The sequence below is a fragment of the Calliopsis andreniformis genome, unplaced genomic scaffold (assembly GCF_051401765.1).
Source record: "Calliopsis andreniformis isolate RMS-2024a unplaced genomic scaffold, iyCalAndr_principal scaffold0026, whole genome shotgun sequence".
Lineage (NCBI taxonomy): Eukaryota > Metazoa > Arthropoda > Insecta > Hymenoptera > Andrenidae > Calliopsis > Calliopsis andreniformis.
Window position 1 is genome coordinate 4,712,566 of NW_027480435.1, and position 15,974 is coordinate 4,728,539.

The following is a 15,974-nucleotide window of genomic DNA, read 5'->3' on the forward strand; positions in this document are numbered from 1 at the left end:
TTTGGTGGAGCAACGCCCTAGAGTGGAGACTAGGTTGCCCGGTACGTAGAAATGACCATTACTTTCACACTGGTAGCAATTATTCGTTTTATACGATGGAAAAACTGTTGTATTTATTTTGTATTTTATGCTTCGGGCGTTGACTTCTTAGGCCCGAACTATTCGATCTGGTGCAACAACGCCCTAGAGTGAAGCCTAGGTTGCCCGGAACGTAGAAATGACCATTCATTTCACACTGGTAGCAATTATTCGTTTTATACGATGGAAAAACTGTTGTATTTATATTGTATTTTATGCTTCAGGCGTTCACTTCTTAGGCCCTAACTATTCGATCTGGTGGAACAACGCCCTAGGGTGAAGCCTAGGTTGCCCGGAACGTAGAAAAGACCATAACTTTTACACTGGTAGCATTTATTCGTTTTATACAATGGAAAAACCCTTCTATTTATTTTGTATTTTATGCTTCGGGCGTTGACTTCTAAGGCCCTAACTGTTTTGATCTGGTGGAGCAACGCCCTGGAGTGAAGCCTAGGTTTCCCGGAACGTAGAAATGACCATAACTTTCACACTGGTTGCTATTATTCGTTTTATACGATGGAAAAGCTGTTGTATTTATATCGTACTTTATGCTTCTGGCGTTGACTTCTAAGGCCCTCAACTATTCGATCTGGTGGATCAACGCCCTAGAGTGAAGCCTAGGTTGCCCGGAACGTACAAATGACCATTACTTTCACACGGTTTGCAATTATTCATTTTATACGATGGAAATGCAGTTGTATTTATATTGCATTTTATTCTTCTGGCGTTGACTTTTAAGGCCGTAGCTATTAGATGTGGTGGAGCAACGCTCTAGAGTGTCGCATAGGTTGCCCGGAACGTAGAAATGACCATTACTTTCACCATGTATGCGAATATTCATTTTATACGATGGAAGAACTGTTGTACTTGTATTGTATTTTATTCTTCTGGCGTTGAATTCTAAGTCCCTAGCTTTTCGATCTCGTGGAGCAACGCCCTAGAGTGAAAAATAGGTTACCCGGAACGTAGAAATGACCAGTACTTTCACACTGGTTGCAGTTATTCCTGTTATACGATGGAAAAACTGTTGCACCTTTATTGTATTTTATGCTTCTGGCGTTGACATCTAAGGCCCTAACTGTTTGATCTGGTGGAGCAACGCCCTAGAGTGAAGCCTAGGTTGCCCGGAACGTAGAAATGACCTTAACTTTCACACTGGTAGCAATTATTCGTTTTATACGATGGAAAAACTGTTCTATTTATTTTGTATTTTATGCTTCGGGCGTTGACTACTAAGGCCCTAACTATTCGATCAGGTGGAGCAACGCCCTAGAGTGAAGCCTAGGTTGCCCGGTACGACGAAATGACCATCACTTTCAAACTGGTTGCAATTATTCGTCTTATACGATGGAAAAGCTGTTGTATTTATATCGTATTTTATGCTTCAGGCGTTCACTTCTTAGGCCCTAACTATTCGATCTGGTGGACCAACGCCCTAGGGTGAAGCCTAGGTTGCCCGGAACGTAGAAAAGACCATAACTTTTACACTGGTAGCATTTATTCGTTTTATACAATGGAAAAACCCTTCTATTTATTTTGTATTTTATGCTTCGGGCGTTGACTTCTAAGGCCCTAACTGTTTTGATCTGGTGGAGCAACGCCCTGGAGTGAAGCCTAGGTTTCCCGGAACGTAGAAATGACCATAACTTTCACACTGGTTGCTATTATTCGTTTTATACGATGGAAAAGCTGTTGTATTTATATCGTACTTTATGCTTCTGGCGTTGACTTCTAAGGCCCTCAACTATTCGATCTGGTGGATCAACGCCCTAGAGTGAAGCCTAGGTTGCCCGGAACGTACAAATGACCATTACTTTCACACGGTTTGCAATTATTCATTTTATACGATGGAAATGCAGTTGTATTTATATTGCATTTTATTCTTCTGGCGTTGACTTTTAAGGCCGTAGCTATTAGATGTGGTGGAGCAACGCTCTAGAGTGTCGCATAGGTTGCCCGGAACGTAGAAATGACCATTACTTTCACCATGTATGCGAATATTCATTTTATACGATGGAAGAACTGTTGTACTTGTATTGTATTTTATTCTTCTGGCGTTGAATTCTAAGTCCCTAGCTTTTCGATCTCGTGGAGCAACGCCCTAGAGTGAAAAATAGGTTACCCGGAACGTAGAAATGACCAGTACTTTCACACTGGTTGCAGTTATTCCTGTTATACGATGGAAAAACTGTTGCACCTTTATTGTATTTTATGCTTCTGGCGTTGACATCTAAGGCCCTAACTGTTTGATCTGGTGGAGCAACGCCCTAGAGTGAAGCCTAGGTTGCCCGGAACGTAGAAATGACCTTAACTTTCACACTGGTAGCAATTATTCGTTTTATACGATGGAAAAACTGTTCTATTTATTTTGTATTTTATGCTTCGGGCGTTGACTACTAAGGCCCTAACTATTCGATCAGGTGGAGCAACGCCCTAGAGTGAAGCCTAGGTTGCCCGGTACGACGAAATGACCATCACTTTCAAACTGGTTGCAATTATTCGTCTTATACGATGGAAAAGCTGTTGTATTTATATCGTATTTTATGCTTCAGGCGTTCACTTCTTAGGCCCTAACTATTCGATCTGGTGGACCAACGCCCTAGGGTGAAGCCTAGGTTGCCCGGAACGTAGAAAAGACCATAACTTTTACACTGGTAGCATTTATTCGTTTTATACAATGGAAAAACCGTTCTATTTATTTTGTATTTTATGCTTCGGGCGTTGACTTCTAAGGCCCTAACTGTTTGATCTGGTGGAGCAACGCCCTAGTGTGAAGCCCAGATTGCCCGGAAAGTAGAAATGACCATAAGTTTCATACTCGTTGCAATTGTTCGTTTAATACGATGGAAAAACTGTTGTATTTATATTGTATTTTATGCTTCAGGCGTTCACTTCTTAGGCCCTATCTATTCGATCTGGTGGAACAACGCCCTAGGGTGAAGCCTAGGTTGCCCGGAACGTAGAAAAGACCATAACTTTTACACTGGTAGCATTTATTCGTTTTATACAATGGAAAAACCGTTCTATTTATTTTGTATTTTATGCTTCTGGCGTTGACTTCTAAGGCCCTAACTATTCGATCAGGTGGAGCAACGCCCTAGAGTGAAGCCCAGGTTGCTCGAAATGTAGAAATGACCATAACTTTCACACTGGTTGCAATTATTCATTTTATACGATGGAAAAACTGTTGGACTTATATTGTATTTTATTCTTATGGCGTTGAATTCTAATTCCCTAGCTATCCGATCTGGTGGAGCAACGCCCTAGAGTGAAACCTAGGTTACCCGGAACGTAGAAATGACCAGTACTTTCATACTGTTTGCAGTTATTCCTGTTATACGATGGAAAAACCTTTGCACCTTTATTGTATTTTATGCTTCTGGCGTTGACTTCTAAGGCCCTAGCTATTCGATTTGGTGGAGCAACGCCCTAGAGTGGAGACTAGGTTGCCCGGTACGTAGAAATGACCATTACTTTCACACTGGTAGCAATTATTCATTTTATACGATGGAAATGCAGTTGTATTTATATTGCATTTTATTCTTCTGGCGTTGACTTTTAAGGCCCTAACTATTCCATCTGGTGGAACAACGCCATAGGGTGAAGCCTAGGTTGCCCGGAACGTAGAAATGACCATAACTTTCACACTGGTTGCAATTATTCGTTTTATACGATGGAAAAGCTGTTGTATTTATATCGTATTTTATGCTTCTGGCGTTAACTTCTTAGGCCCTAACTATTCGATCTGGTGGAACAACACCCTAGAGTGAAGCCTAGGTTGCCTGGAACGTAGAAATGACCATCACTTTCACACGGGTTGCAATTATTCCTGTTACAGGATGGAAAGACTGTTGTATTTTTATTGTATTTTATGCTTCACGCGTTCACTTCTGAGGCCGTAGCTATTCGATGTGGTGGATGAACGCCATAGAGTGAAGCCTAGGTTGCCCGGAACGTAGAAATGTCCATATCTTTCACACTGTTTGCAGTTATTACTTTTATACGATGGCAATGCTGGTGTATATTTATTGCATTTTATGCTTCGGGCATTGACTTCTAAGGACCTAACTATTCAATCTGTTGGAGCAACGCCATTGGGTGAAGCCTAGGTTGCCCGGAACGTAGAAATGACCATAACTTTCACACTGGTTGCAATTATTCGTTTTATACGATGGAAAAGCTGTTGTATTTATATCGTATTTTATGCTTCTGGCGTTGACTTCTTAGGCCCTAACTATTCCATCTGGTGGAACAACGCCCTAGGGTGAAGCGTAGTTTGCCCGGAAAGTAGAAATGACCATAACTTTCACACTGGTAGCAATTATTCGTTTTATACGATTGAAAAACTGTTTTATTTATTTTGTATTTTATGCTTCTGGCGTTGACTTCTATGGCCCTAGCTATTCGATTTGGTGGAGCAACGCCCTAGAGTGGAGCCTAGGTTGCCCGGTACGTAGAAATGACCATTACTTTCACACTGGTAGCAATTATTCGTTTTATACGATGGAAGAACTGTTTCAATTATTTTGTATTTTATGCTTCGGGCGTTGACTTCTAAGGCCCTAACTATTCGATCTGGTGGAGCAACGCCCTAGATTGAAGCCTAGGTTGCCCAGAACGTAGAAAAGACCATAACTTTTACACTGGTAGCATTTATTCGTTTTATACAATGGAAAAACCGTTCTATTTATTTTGTATTTTATGCTTCGGGCGTTGACTTCTAAGGCCCTAACTGTTTGATCTGGTGGAGAACGCCCTGGAGTGAAGCCTAGGTTGCCCGCAACGTAGAAATGACCATAACTTTCACACTGGTTTCTATTATTCGTTTTATACGATGGAAAAACTGTTATATTTATATTGTATTTTATGCTTCTGGCGTTGACTTCTTAGGCCCGAACTATTCGATCTGGTGCAACAACGCCCTAGAGTGAAGCCTAGGTTGCCTGGAACGTAGAAATGACCATCACTTTCACACGGGTTGCAACTATTCCTGTTATAGGATGGAAAGACTGTTGTATTTTTATTGTATTTTATACTTCAGGCGTTGACTTCTGTGGCCGTAGCTATTCGATGTGGTGGTAGAACGCCATAGAGTGAAGCCTAGGTTGCCCGGAAAGTAGAAATGACCATAAGTTTCATACTGGTTGCAATTATTCGTTTTATACGATGGAAAACCTGTTGCATTTATATTGTATTTTATGCTTCAGGCGTTCACTTCTTAGGCCCTAACTATTCGATCTGGTGGAAGAACGCCCTAGGGTGAAGCCTAGGTTGTCCGGAACGTAGAAATGACCATAACTTTTACACTGGTAGCAATTATTCGTTTTATACAATGGAAAAACTGTTCTACTTATTTTGCATTTTATGCTTCGGGCGTTTACTTCTAAGGCCCTAACTGATTGATCTGGAGGAGCAACGCCCTACTGTGAAGCCCAGATTGCCCGGAACGATGAAATGACCATAACTTTCACTCTGGTTGCTAATATTCGTTTTATACGATGGAAAAACTGGTATATTTATATTGCATTTTATTCTTATGGCGTTGAATTCTAAGTCCCTAGCTATTCGATCTGGTGGAGCAACGCCCTAGAGCGAAACCTAGGTTACCCGGAACGTAGAAATGACCAGTTCTTTAACACTGTTTGCAGTTATTCCTGTTATACGATGGAAAAACTGTTGCACCTTTATTGTACTTTATGCTTCTGGCGTTGACTTCTAAGGCCCTAACTATTCGATCAGGTGGAGCAACGCCCTAGAGTGAAGACTAGGTTGCTCGAAATGTAGAAATGACCATCACTTTCACACTGGTTGCAATTATTCATTTTATACGATGGAAAAACTGTTGGACTTATATTGTATTTTATTCTTATGGCGTTGAATTCTAATTCCCCAGCTATTCGATCTGGTGGAGCAACGCCCTAGAGTGAAACCTAGGTTACCCGGAACGTAGAAATGACCAGTACTTTCATACTGTTTGCAGTTATTCCTGTTATACGATGGAAAAACCTTTGCGTCTTTATTGTATTTTATGCTTCTGGCGTTGACTTCTAAGGCCATAGCTATTCGATTTGGTGGAGCAACGCCCTAGAGTGAAGCCTAGGTTGCCCGGAACGTAGAAATGACCATTCATTTCACACTGGTAGCAATTATTCGTTTTATACGATGGAAAAACTGTTTTATTTATTTTGTATTTTATGCTTCGGGCGTTGACTTCTAAGGCCCTAACTATTCGATCTGGCGGAGCAACGCCCTAGAGTGAAGCCTAGGTTGCGCGGAGCGTAGAAATGACGATATCTTTCACACTGGTTGCTATCATTCGTTTTATATGATGGAAAAACTGTTGTATTTATATTGTATTTTATGCTTCTGGCGTTCACTTCTTAGGCCCTAACTATTCGATCTGATGGAACAACGCTCTAGAGTGTCGCATAGGTTGCCCGGAACGTAGAAATGACCATTACTTTCACAATGTATGCGAATATTCATTTTATACGATGGAAAAACTGTTGTACTTATATTGTATTTTATTCTTCTGGCGTTGAATTCTAAGTCCCTAGCTTTTCGATCTCGTGGAGCAACGCCCTAGAGTGAAACCTAGGTTACCCGGAACGTAGAAATGACCAGTACTTTCACACTGGTTGCAGTTATTCCTGTTATACGATGGAAAAACTGTTGCACCTTTATTGTATTTTATGCTTCTGGCGTTGACATCTAAGGCACTAACTGTTTGATCTGGTGGAGCAACGCCCTAGAGTGAAGCCTAGGTTGCCCGGAACGTAGAAATGACCATAACTTTCACACTGGTTGCTATTATTCGTTTTATACGATGGAAAAGCTGTTGTATTTATATCGTATTTTATGCTTCTGGCGTTAACTTCTTAGGCCCTAACTATTCGATCTGGTGGAACAACACCCTAGAGTGAAGCCTAGGTTGCCTGGAACGTAGAAATGACCATCACTTTCACACGGGTTGCAATTATTCCTGTTATAGGATGGAAAGACTGTTGTATTTTTATTGTATTTTATGCTTCACGCGTTGACTTCTGAGGCCGTAGCTATTCGATGTGGTGGATGAACGCCATAGAGTGAAGCCTAGGTTGCCCGGAACGTAGAAATGTCCATATCTTTCACACTGTTTGCAATTATTACTTTTATACGATGGCAATGCTGTTGTATATTTATTGCATTTTATGCTTCGAGCATTGACTTCTAAGGACCTAACTATTCAATCTGTTGGAGCAACGCCATTGGGTGAAGCCTAGGTTGCCCGGAACGTAGAAATGACCATAACTTTCACACTGGTTGCAATTATTCGTTTTATACGATGGAAAAGCTGTTGTATTTATGTTGAATTTTATGCTCCTGGCGTTGACTTCTTAGGCCCTAACTATTTGATCTGGTGGAGCACCGCCCTAGCGTGAAGCCTAGCTTGCCCGGAACGTAGAAATGACCATTCATTTCCACTGGCAGCAATTATTCGTTTTATACGATTGAAAAACTGTTTTATTTATTTTGTATTTTATGCTTCGGGCGTTGACTTCTAAGGCCCTAACTATTCGACCTGGTGGAGCAACGCCCTAGAGTGAAGCCTATGTTGCGCGGAACGTAGAAATGACCATAACTTTCACACTGGTAGCAATTATTCGTTTTATACGATGGAAGAACTGTTTCAATTATTTTGTATTTTATGCTTCGGGCGTTGACTTCTAAGGCCCTAACTATTCGATCTGGTGGAGCAACGCCCTAGATTGAAGCCTAGGTTGCCCGGAACGTAGAAAAGACCATAACTTTTACACTGGTAGCATTTATTCGTTTTATACAATGGAAAAACCGTTCTATTTATTTTGTATTTTATGCTTCGGGCGTTGACTTCTAAGGCCCTAACTGTTTGATCTGGTGGAGAACGCCCTGGAGTGAAGCCTAGGTTGCCCGGAACGTAGAAATGGCCATAACTTTCACACTGGTTTCTATTATTCGTTTTATACGATGGAAAAACTGTTATATTTATATTGTATTTTATGCTTCTGGCGTTGACTTCTTAGGCCCGAACTATTCGATCTGGTGCAACAACGCCCTAGAGTGAAGCCTAGGTTGCCTGGAACGTAGAAATGACCATCACTTTCACACGGGTTGCAACTATTCCTGTTATAGGATGGAAAGACTGTTGTATTTTTATTGTATTTTATACTTCAGGCGTTGACTTCTGTGGCCGTAGCTATTCGATCGGGTGGAGCAACGCCCTAGAGTGAAACCTAGGTTGCTCGAAATGTAGAAATGACCATAACTTTCACACTGGTTGCAATTATTCATTTTATACCATGGAAAAACTGTTGTACTTATATGGTATTTTGTTTTTATGGCGTTGACTTCTAAGGCCCTAGCTATTCGATTTGGTGGAGCAACGCCCTAGAGTGGGGCCTAGGTTGCCCGGTACGTAGAAATGTCCATTACTTTCACACTGTTTGCAAATATACATTATGTACGATGGAAAATCTGTTGTATTTATGTTGTGTTTTATGCTTCTGGCGTTGACTTCTTAGGCCCTAACTATCTGATCTGGTGGAGCAACGCCCTAAAGTGAAGCCTAGGTTGCCCGGTACCTAGAAGTGACCATAACTTCCACACTGGTTGCTACCATTCGTTTTATATGATGGAAAAACTGTTGTATTTATATTGTATTTTATGCTTCTGGCGTTCACTTCTTAGGCCGTAACTATTCTATCTGGTGGAGCAACGCCCAGGAGAAAAACCAAGGTTGCGCGGAACGTAGAAATGACCACTACTATCACACTGGTTGCAAATTATTTCTGCTATACGATGGAAAAACTGTTGTATTTTTATTGCGTTTTATGCTTCGGGCATCGACTTCTAAGGCCCTAACTATTCAATCTGTTGGAGCAACGCCCTAGAGTGAAGCCTAGGTTGCTCGGAACGTAGAAATGACCACTTCTTTCACACTGTTTGCAATTACTCATTTAATATGATGGAAAAGCTGTTGTATTTATATCGTATTTCATGCTTCTGGCGTTGACTTCTTAGGCCCTAACTATTCCATCTGGTGGAACAACGCCCTAGGGTGAAGCCTAGGATGCCCGGAACGTAGAAATGACCATAACTTTCCCACTGGTTGCAATTATTCGTTTTATACGATGGGAAAGCTGTTGTATTTATATCGTATTTTATGCTTCTGGCGTTGACTTCTTATTCCCTAACTATTCCATCCGGTGAAACAGCGCCCTAGGGTGAACCCTAGGTTGCCCGGAAAGTAGAAATGACCATAACTTTCACACTGGTAGCAATTATTCGTTTTATACGATGGAAAAACTGTTCTATTTATTTTATATTTTATGCTTCGGGCGTTGACTTCTAAGGCCCTAACTGATTGGTCTGGAGGAGCAACGCCCTAGATTGAAGCCTAGGTTGCCCGGAACGTAGAAAAGACCATAACTTTTACACTGGTAGCATTTATTCGTTTTATACAATGGAAAAACCGTTCTATTTATTTTGTATTTTATGCTTCGGGCGTTGACTTCTAAGGCCCTGACTGTTTGATCTGGTGGAGAACGCCCTGGAGTGAAGCCTAGGTTGCCCGGAACGTAGAAAGGACCATAACTTTCACACTGGTTTCTATTATTCGTTTTATACGATGGAAAAACTGTTATATTTATATTGTATTTTATGCTTCTGGCGTTGACTTCTTAGGCCCGAACTATTCGATCTGGTGCAACAACGCCCTAGAGTGAAGCCTAGGTTGCCTGGAACGTAGAAATGACCATCACTTTCACACGGGTTGCAACTATTCCTGTTATAGGATGGAAAGACTGTTGTATTTTTATTGTATTTTATACTTCAGGCGTTGACTTCTGTGGCCGTAGCTATTCGATCGAGTGGAGCAACGCCCTAGAGTGAAGCCTAGGTTGCCCGGAACGTAGAAATGACCATAACTTTCACACTGGTTGCTATTATTCGTTTTATACGATGGAAAAGCTGTTGTATTTATATCGTATTTTATGCTTCTGGCGTTAACTTCTTAGGCCCTAACTATTCGATCTGGTGGAACAACACCCTAGAGTGAAGCCTAGGTTGCCTGGAACGTAGAAATGACCATCACTTTCACACGGGTTGCAATTATTCCTGTTATAGGATGGAAAGACTGTTGTATTTTTATTGTATTTTATGCTTCACGCGTTGACTTCTGAGGCCGTAGCTATTCGATGTGGTGGATGAACGCCATAGAGTGAAGCCTAGGTTGCCCGGAACGTAGAAATGTCCATATCTTTCACACTGTTTGCAATTATTACTTTTATACGATGGCAATGCTGTTGTATATTTATTGCATTTTATGCTTCGAGCATTGACTTCTAAGGACCTAACTATTCAATCTGTTGGAGCAACGCCATTGGGTGAAGCCTAGGTTGCCCGGAACGTAGAAATGACCATAACTTTCACACTGGTTGCAATTATTCGTTTTATACGATGGAAAAGCTGTTGTATTTATGTTGAATTTTATGCTCCTGGCGTTGACTTCTTAGGCCCTAACTATTTGATCTGGTGGAGCACCGCCCTAGCGTGAAGCCTAGGTTGCCCGGAACGTAGAAATGACCATTCATTTCCACTGGCAGCAATTATTCGTTTTATACGATTGAAAAACTGTTTTATTTATTTTGTATTTTATGCTTCGGGCGTTGACTTCTAAGGCCCTAACTATTCGACCTGGTGGAGCAACGCCCTAGAGTGAAGCCTATGTTGCGCGGAACGTAGAAATGACCATAACTTTCACACTGGTAGCAATTATTCGTTTTATACGATGGAAGAACTGTTTCAATTATTTTGTATTTTATGCTTCGGGCGTTGACTTCTAAGGCCCTAACTATTCGATCTGGTGGAGCAACGCCCTAGATTGAAGCCTAGGTTGCCCGGAACGTAGAAAAGACCATAACTTTTACACTGGTAGCATTTATTCGTTTTATACAATGGAAAAACCGTTCTATTTATTTTGTATTTTATGCTTCGGGCGTTGACTTCTAAGGCCCTAACTGTTTGATCTGGTGGAGAACGCCCTGGAGTGAAGCCTAGGTTGCCCGGAACGTAGAAATGGCCATAACTTTCACACTGGTTTCTATTATTCGTTTTATACGATGGAAAAACTGTTATATTTATATTGTATTTTATGCTTCTGGCGTTGACTTCTTAGGCCCGAACTATTCGATCTGGTGCAACAACGCCCTAGAGTGAAGCCTAGGTTGCCTGGAACGTAGAAATGACCATCACTTTCACACGGGTTGCAACTATTCCTGTTATAGGATGGAAAGACTGTTGTATTTTTATTGTATTTTATACTTCAGGCGTTGACTTCTGTGGCCGTAGCTATTCGATCGGGTGGAGCAACGCCCTAGAGTGAAACCTAGGTTGCTCGAAATGTAGAAATGACCATAACTTTCACACTGGTTGCAATTATTCATTTTATACCATGGAAAAACTGTTGTACTTATATGGTATTTTGTTTTTATGGCGTTGACTTCTAAGGCCCTAGCTATTCGATTTGGTGGAGCAACGCCCTAGAGTGGGGCCTAGGTTGCCCGGTACGTAGAAATGTCCATTACTTTCACACTGTTTGCAAATATACATTATGTACGATGGAAAATCTGTTGTATTTATGTTGTGTTTTATGCTTCTGGCGTTGACTTCTTAGGCCCTAACTATCTGATCTGGTGGAGCAACGCCCTAAAGTGAAGCCTAGGTTGCCCGGTACCTAGAAGTGACCATAACTTCCACACTGGTTGCTACCATTCGTTTTATATGATGGAAAAACTGTTGTATTTATATTGTATTTTATGCTTCTGGCGTTCACTTCTTAGGCCGTAACTATTCTATCTGGTGGAGCAACGCCCAGGAGAAAAACCAAGGTTGCGCGGAACGTAGAAATGACCACTACTATCACACTGGTTGCAAATTATTTCTGCTATACGATGGAAAAACTGTTGTATTTTTATTGCGTTTTATGCTTCGGGCATCGACTTCTAAGGCCCTAACTATTCAATCTGTTGGAGCAACGCCCTAGAGTGAAGCCTAGGTTGCTCGGAACGTAGAAATGACCACTTCTTTCACACTGTTTGCAATTACTCATTTAATATGATGGAAAAGCTGTTGTATTTATATCGTATTTCATGCTTCTGGCGTTGACTTCTTAGGCCCTAACTATTCCATCTGGTGGAACAACGCCCTAGGGTGAAGCCTAGGATGCCCGGAACGTAGAAATGACCATAACTTTCCCACTGGTTGCAATTATTCGTTTTATACGATGGGAAAGCTGTTGTATTTATATCGTATTTTATGCTTCTGGCGTTGACTTCTTATTCCCTAACTATTCCATCCGGTGAAACAGCGCCCTAGGGTGAACCCTAGGTTGCCCGGAAAGTAGAAATGACCATAACTTTCACACTGGTAGCAATTATTCGTTTTATACGATGGAAAAACTGTTCTATTTATTTTATATTTTATGCTTCGGGCGTTGACTTCTAAGGCCCTAACTGATTGGTCTGGAGGAGCAACGCCCTAGATTGAAGCCTAGGTTGCCCGGAACGTAGAAAAGACCATAACTTTTACACTGGTAGCATTTATTCGTTTTATACAATGGAAAAACCGTTCTATTTATTTTGTATTTTATGCTTCGGGCGTTGACTTCTAAGGCCCTAACTGTTTGATCTGGTGGAGAACGCCCTGGAGTGAAGCCTAGGTTGCCCGGAACGTAGAAAGGACCATAACTTTCACACTGGTTTCTATTATTCGTTTTATACGATGGAAAAACTGTTATATTTATATTGTATTTTATGCTTCTGGCGTTGACTTCTTAGGCCCGAACTATTCGATCTGGTGCAACAACGCCCTAGAGTGAAGCCTAGGTTGCCTGGAACGTAGAAATGACCATCACTTTCACACGGGTTGCAACTATTCCTGTTATAGGATGGAAAGACTGTTGTATTTTTATTGTATTTTATACTTCAGGCGTTGACTTCTGTGGCCGTAGCTATTCGATCGGGTGGAGCAACGCCCTAGAGTGAAACCTAGGTTGCTCGAAATGTAGAAATGACCATAACTTTCACACTGGTTGCAATTATTCATTTTATACCATGGAAAAACTGTTGTACTTGTATGGTATTTTGTTCTTATGGCGTTGACTTCTAAGGCCCTAGCTATTCGATTTGGTGGAGCAACGCCCTAGAATGGGGCCTAGGTTGCCCGGTACGTAGAAATGTCCATTACTTTCACACTGTTTGCAAATATACATTATATACGATGGAAAATCTGTTGTATTTATGTTGCATTTTATGCTTCTGGCGTTGACTTCTTAGGCCCTAACTATTTGATCTGGTGGAGCAACGCCCTAAAGCGAAGCCTAGGTTGCCCGGATCGTAGAAATGACCAGTACTTTCACACTGTTTGCTAATATTCGTTTTATATGATGGAAAAACTGTTATATTTATATTGTATTTTATACTTATGGCGTTGAATTCTAAGTCCCTAGCTATTTGATCTGGTGGAGCAACGCCCTAGAGTGAAACCTAGGATACCCGGAACGTAGAAATGACCAGTACTTTCACACTGTTTGCAGTTATTCCTGTTATACGATGGAAAAACTGTTGCATCTTTATTGTATTTTATGCTTCTGGCGTTGACTTCTAAGGCCGTAACTGATTGATCTGGAGGAGCAACGCCCTAGAGTGAAGCATAGATTGCCCGGAAAGTTGAAATGACCATAACTTTCACACTGGTTGCTAATATTCGTTTTATACGGTGGAAAATCTGTTATATTTATATTGTATTTTGTACTTATTGCGTTGAATTCTAAGTCCCTAGCTATATCATCTGGTGGAGCATCGCCCTAGAGTGAAACCTAGGTTACCCGGAAGGTAGAAATGACCAGTACTTTCACACTGTTTGCAGTCATTCCTGTTATACGATGGAAAAACTGTTGCATCTTTATTGTATTTTATGCTTCTGGCGTTGACTTCTAAGGCCCTAACTATTCGATCAGGTGGAGCAACGCCCTAGAGTGAAACCTAGGTTGCTCCAAATGTAGAAATGACCATAACTTTCACACTGGTTGCAATTATTCATTTTATACGATGGAAAAACTGTTGTACTTATATTGTATTTTATTCTTATGGCGTTGAATTCTAAGTCCCTAGCTATTCGATATGGAGGAGCAACGCCCTAGAGTGAAACCTAGGTTACCCGGAACGTAGAAATGACCAGTACTTTCATACTGTTTGCAGTTATTCCTGTTATACGATGGAAAAACTTTTGCATCTATATTGTATTTTATGCTTCTGGCGTTGACTTCTAAGGCGCTAGCTATTCGGTTTGGTGGAGCAACGCCCTAGAATGGGGCCTAGGTTTCCCGGTACGTAGAAATGTCCATTACTTTCACACTGTTTGCAAATATACATTATATACGATGGCAATGCTGTTGTATTTATATTGTATTTTATGCTTCTGGTGTTGACTTCTTAGGCCATAACTATTCGATCTGGTGGAACAACGCCGTAGAGTGGAGCCTAGGTTGTCCGGAACGTAGAAATGACCATTACTTTCACACTGTTTGCAATTATTCCTTTTATACGATGGAAAAGCTGTTGTATTTATACCGTATTTTATGCTTCTGGCGTTGACTTCTAAGGACCTAACTATTCGATCTGGTGGAGCAACGCCCTAGAGTGAAACCTAGGTTGCTCGGAATGTAGAAATGACCATAACTTTCACACTGGTTGCAGCTATTCCTGATATAAGATGGAAAAACTGTTGCATCTTTATTGTATTTTATGCTTCTGGCGTTAACTTCTGACGCGCTAGCTATTCGATTTGGTGGAGCAACGCCCTAGAATGGGGCCTAGGTTGCCCGGTTCATAGAAATGACCATAACTTTCACACTGGTTGCAATTATTCGCTTTATACGACGGAAAAGCTGTGGTATTTATATCGTATTTTATGCTTCTGGCGTTGACTTCATAGGCCCTAACTATTCGATCTGGTGGAGCAACGCCCTAGAGTGAAACCTAGTTTGCGCGGAACGTAGAACTGACCATTACTTTCACACTGGTTGCAATTATTCCTGTTATACGATGGAAAAACTGTTGCATCTTTATTGTATTTTATGCTTCTGGCGTTTACTTCTAAGTCCATAACTATTCGATCTGGTGGAGCAACGCACTAGAGTGAAGCCTAGGTTGCTCGGAATGTAGAAATGTCCATAACTTTCACACTGGTTGCAATTATACGTTTTATACGATGGAAAAGCTGTTCTATTTATTTTGTATTTTATGCTTCGGGCGTTGACTTCTAAGGCTCTAACTATTCAATCGGTTGCAGCAACGCACTAGGATGGTTCCTAGGTTGCCCGGAAAGTAGAGATGACTATAACTTTCATACTGGTTGCAATTATTCGTTTTCTACGATGGAAATGCTGTTGTATTTATATTGTATTTTATGCTTCCCGTGTTGACTTCTTAGACCCTAACTCTTCGATCTGGTGGAGCAACGCCTCAGAGTTAAGTCTAGGATGCCCGAAACGTCGAAATGATCGTTGCTTTCGCACTGGTTGCAATTAGTCATGCTATACAATGGAAAAACTGTTGTATTTATACTGTATTTTATGCTTCAGGCGTTGACTTCTGAGGCTGTAGCTATTCGATGTGGTGGAAGAACGCCATAGAGTAAAGCCTGGGTTGCCGGGAACGCAGAAATGACCATAACTTTCATACTGGTTGCAATTATTCGTTGTATATGATGGAATAGCTGTTGTATTTATATTGTATTTTATGCAGCTGGCGTTCACATCTTAGGGCCTAACTATTCGTTCTGGTGGAACAACGACCTGGGGTGAAGCCTAGGTTGCC